This window comes from Salvia miltiorrhiza, chromosome 7 (genome assembly GCF_028751815.1).
Source record: "Salvia miltiorrhiza cultivar Shanhuang (shh) chromosome 7, IMPLAD_Smil_shh, whole genome shotgun sequence".
NCBI classification, from domain to species: domain Eukaryota; kingdom Viridiplantae; phylum Streptophyta; class Magnoliopsida; order Lamiales; family Lamiaceae; genus Salvia; species Salvia miltiorrhiza.
Genome location: NC_080393.1, coordinates 26151898 through 26157314, shown reverse-complemented (window position 1 = coordinate 26157314; position 5417 = coordinate 26151898). Strand labels below are relative to the sequence as shown.

Genomic DNA, 5417 nt, shown 5'->3' with positions numbered 1-5417 from the left:
CTCGATTATTCCAGTTGAGATCGTCTATAAGACGAGTAGTTTCTCTCTCCAGATTCTGAAGAGAATTCCTGTAGACAATACATCTCGGACACTCGTCCGGATCCATGAATTTTAATGGAGTCTCCTCCCACATAGGTTAATCATAAAATAAATTAAAAATAATATAATTCCTCTATAAAAACCCGCTCTGATACCATTTTGAGAAGCGCGAGATCTAACTGTTTTAAATTGTTTTTTGCTTAAAAGTACGTGGCGTTGTCTCACAGTCCAGACCCAGATTACAAAGTAATCTATCGGGCACGAGGAAAGTTTCCAGCCGATATACCATTTAAGCCCAACCTTATACATGTTTTAGGTATAAATTGTCTTTTAGTCAAAAACCAAAAGTTTTAGGGGTCAAAGTACAAAGAATTTTATAATGGGGTTATTTTTGAATATTCCAAACTTTGGACATGGGAGATTCTAGAAAAAATTGAAAGGTGATGTATTATGGGGCAAAATCTAAAGGTGGTGTTATAAACTAGAATTTGGTCATAGTTCATGTATTTAGGGGCAATATCCCCTATTTCTTTCACAAACGTAGCAATAATAGTATTGTACATGGTCAAGATAAATAAGTCAACCGAAACAATTTTATATTTTGAAAAACTATTCCTTAATTGTCCATCTTAAACTACTGGAGCAATTCTCAACAATAACAACCTACCCTAGCTATTGCAATCATCCACACCTACGGAAACATACGAGAATTGATGAGATGAAACTCATCACATTATCATACCCATTATCTGCATTTACGATACTCGCACTTGAAAAAATAAATAAAAATCTTTTGTATCATTCGTTCTCATCGTACTGATGAAATTCGTCCCACATCTCCATCGTCATCTTTCTCTCTCTAGCTCTCTCATTTATCTACTATATTTTTGATCCGATACGTGAATTTGATCACAAAGGTGATTTTAGTATACAGAAGTAGAGAAAGATGGCGTTCTCGTCGATGCAAGGATCCATAGATTTCGACGCCGAGATGACACTGAGTGACAAGCTCAAAGTCTTCAAATCCAACAATTTCGATCCTCAATCCTATTTCCACAGCAACAGAGGAGGCCTGTCTGAGAAGGTCAATCGTTTTTCTCACATTTTTCGGATTTTTAATGCTCCGGCTCCCATACAATTTTTTTTTTCAATATATTCTAAATTAATTTATATTCTGGGATAAAATCTTACAACATGTTTTCGTTAGAATTGAATTGCGCAGTTGCGTGATGCATGTTTATAATAATTTTATGTGGGAGTGTAATATGATTGAATTGGCGCATTTTGGGGCAGGAAATTAGGCAACTGTGCATGCACCTTGAAAGGTTGAAGAAGGCTTCTGCAGAAGAAATGCGGAAAAGTGTCTATGCCAATTATGCATCTTTTATAAGGCGAGTGATGATCGTTTTAAGCATTTAAAAACTAGTATTATTTTATGTTTTATGTTTACCTCATTCCTGCTACTTTAAATGCTGATTATCTCTTGGAATCCTTTTTAAGCAGCTTGAGACATTTGTTTGTATGTTTTGCAGGACATCAAGAGAGATTTATTGATCTTGAAGGGGAGCTTGTTTCCTTGAAAAACCTCTTGTCATCGCGAGCAAATATCATCCACAGGATAGCTGATGGAGTTCGGATCGAGTCTTTGCCAGACGGAACTGATCACGCCAGAGACGCTGCAGATTTAGAATTCGAAGATATAAAGCCTCCAAAATATGACAAGTGGTTGTCACAGTTTATGGAGAAGATTGAGGTCTTACAGGCTGAGAGAAGAATCGATGAAGCTCTGGCAATACTAAACGAAGGCGAGGTTCTAGCCAAGGAGGCTAAGGAGACTAAATCAATGACTACCAAAGCAATATTGTTGTTACAACACTCTCTCATGTTAAACAGGCAAAAATTAGCAGTGATGCGACCTGCCAGGCTTCTACCAACGGCTTTGAGCTTCGTTCAGCAGTTCAAGCGATGAAAAAGTCGAAGATGGCCCTCGACCGCACACATTGCTTCTTAAGTCTCACCAGCAGAAGCTGCACAGAAATATGCAGTCCCTACAACCATCTAGCACAACATATGGACCAGCGTACACTACTGCACTTGCACACCTTGTTTTCTCGACTATTGCTCAGGCATCGAGTGACTCCTTCACTATATTTGATGATGAACCGGCTTTTACATCTGAGCTTGTGACTTGGGCAGTTAATCAGACGCTGGCTTTTGCACAGCTCATCAAGAGGAACGTTGTGGCAACTCCAGCAGCGTCAGGGTGCCTAAGGATTGTTGCTGAGTGCATTCATATATGCTTGGGGCACTCGTTGCTGCTAGAGGATCGCAGGTGGCTCTTTGGCCGACTGTTTTGAATTTCTTCAGGCCCTTCTTGGAGCAGGCCCTCACTACGACCTTAAAAAAGATTGATTTATGTATAACTGCACTTGCTGCTTCTCAAGATTGGTCACTCTGTCATTCTCCATTGCTGGCCGTTCTTGGGGAAGTGTTTCAGCTAGCATGGTTACCTCTCACCAGAAGCTCTCAAATACGGCGCACAGTTTCCATACAATGATTCAGGTGATTTTAACACAAACTCCTCCCCTCTGTCTTTCTCTATATATAATATGTGTGTGTGTGTTTGAGATGCTAGTTTGTAGAACTAAATCTTGGTATATGAGCTTTGTGAAGATTTTGGCTCTCTGGAGATCTTGCATTTATCCGAGCAAGCTCTGGAAAGCGTCCTACAGTTATTTAACTCGTATGTCTGCTTGCTCGTAAATGCATTGCCTAGTTCTGAAACTGAAACTGAAACTTGGAAGGCAGTGGAAGAAGAATAGTTGGAATAGCATAAACTGAAACTCAACAGATAGCTTTGTTGGCTAATGCAGTGTTTCTGGCGGACGAGCTTCTCCCTCCTGCAACCATCATGTTGTGTTCTACCATCAGAGGTGATGACCTACAACAGAGGGGGGCTCTGACAGGAAAAACCGCCCTCCTGAGCAAAGAGAGCTGAAGAAAAGGCTCCAACGCTCGGTTGAACAACTGAGAGATAGTTTCTGCCGCCAACATGCTCTCGAGCTCATAGTCACCGAAGATGGAGGCGTTCGTTTGGGCGCCAAGATGTATAAAAGCATGGACGAATGCAAGAAGGAGCCTGAATGGTTTCCATCTCCTGTATATCAGGTGATGAAATCGTGTTGAAGTTCTCATAAGTTTGGAGTGTATTTTCACATTTTGGTTTGAACATTTATTCAGGAACTATTTGCTAAGCTGACAAGGCTAGGCAACATTGCATCTGATGTGTTTGTGGGAAGAGAAAGATTTGCAACTATTCTGTTGATGAGACTCACATGAGAGACTGTGATTTTATGGTTTTCTGAGGATCAAAACTTTTGGGACGAGATCGAAGGAGCGCAGATGCCGTTAGGCCCTTTGGGGCTTCAACAGGTCTTATCTTCATCTCATCATTGAAATTCAAATCTACAAAGACAGAAAATTCAACATCAAAGAATTTATATTCTTTGCAGTTCTACTTGGATATATATGGAGTTTGTGATACTATTTGCATCTCAAGGGCACTACTTATCCCGGAATCTGCATCAAGTGATGAAGAACGTTATTGCCAGATCTATTGAAGCAGTTCAGGCAAACAACATTGATCCATTTAGGTACAGTTTCCTTAGCAATAGCTTCTAATCATATCTAACATCAAATTTGTTATGTTTATAAACTTGTTTGCTTTTGCAATGTATTGCCCGAAGACGAATGGTTTGCTGATGTTGCTCAAATCGCGATAAAAATGATGCTGGGACAAGCCGATTTTGATAACTCGGACCGCGACATCCCTAGTCCCACAGCGTCCGCGTCAGCAAGATCTGTATCATCTATCCATTCTCATGGAAGTCAATAGCATCAGCTCAAGATTTAGGGCGAGAGTTTTTCGATTGGTCAGGTATTTTGGCATGTATCAATGAGTTTAAATTATTAGGACATCTGAACTTGATTACATAAAGTTTTTTTGTATCCATCAATGAGTTAGTTTATGCTGAGACTTGCAGAAAACAATGGAAGAAAGCTTCTTTAAAAAATGCATTTTATTTGCTATAATCAATGATGCTTTACACTTGTAGTTTATATCTATTCAAGGGCTTTCTCAGAGAACCCAAGTTGATGATAGTTAGATAATCATCTTCGTTTACATGAATACAACACAAGATCTGTTCTAGAAACTCTTCAGCTTTGTTACCCTGGCAACAATCATAGCTAGGAAGCATGTATTAATTTAACATCATGGCTAACCAAGGAGAACTGATATAACAAACTACTTTGTTCTGCAATTGGTTATACACTTGATACTTGCCTTGGTTTGTTAATCCAAAATCCATCACCCCACAACTTTAGTGTATCAAAGAATGTCTCAACCCCGGCCCCTTTCTAGAAATATGTAGCCGAATCTATGCTTGTCCAAATCTATCTCAAAATAATTTTCACCCTGCAACAAGAAAACATACAAGGGAAATTATAAAAATGAAATGCCACTCGTAACTAAAGAGAAAGCTCTCCAAACATAGTTCATTGTATGCTATTCAAGTTAAATAAGAGGCCACATTCAAGAACTGCATGAATTAAGCTAAAACTTACAAAGTAACATTTATGTTGAGGACGAGAAAAAAAAACATGCTTGTTGTTATATGCATGCATAAGTTTCCTCTCTGCAACACTTAGAGGCAGGTCCTCCATATTTGCTATGAGCCCTAATATCTTTAACCTTTCTCTGAAAGGCACAATCTACAGTGAAACATCTGACTTTTTCTATTTTGTCATCAATTAGTCTCTGAAATTTAAACTGAGTGTTAGGTGCATTGTAATTTAATGCAACAAAATTCAATCAGAAGTGCCTAACAAAAGAAAAAATAAATGTTGGAGGACTTCTAGCTAGTTGTTGTATCTGCGAAGAGGGCACATACGCACATAAAATTACGACCAACTCTCAGTGATAATGGCTCAGATAAACCACTTGTTTTCTTGAGTTCATTCAGAAGCATAACAAACAATCATAGTTGCTCAAACTGAGCACTTTTCATGTAAACATTAACATAAGATTCATCATGAACACGCGCCCACCCTAATATTTTCTTTAAAACGCGTTGAAATGTTTGTTAGCAAAGTTTTCAGAAAGTTGGAAATACAAAACATAGCTTATCCCTTCACTGTTTGTTTCACTTTGAAAAATTGTTGCACGATATAACGTATCTATAAAACCAGAAAAAGAGTCAATTAATGTTACGTACCCCTAAGGGTTTCTTCCAATAGGGCTTATACAATTTCTTTGTTAAGGCAAGTGCTTGTACTTGTTCATTTCATATCAGATATCCTATTTCAACAAATTAGAC

General features: G+C 38.6%; 1 pseudogene; it reads left to right on the top strand.

Moving 5' to 3' along the window:
* The first annotated feature begins 740 nt into the window (after positions 1-740).
* On the top strand, positions 741-4006 carry LOC130995684 (exocyst complex component EXO84A-like; annotated as a pseudogene).
* The last annotated feature ends 1411 nt before the right edge of the window (positions 4007-5417 follow it).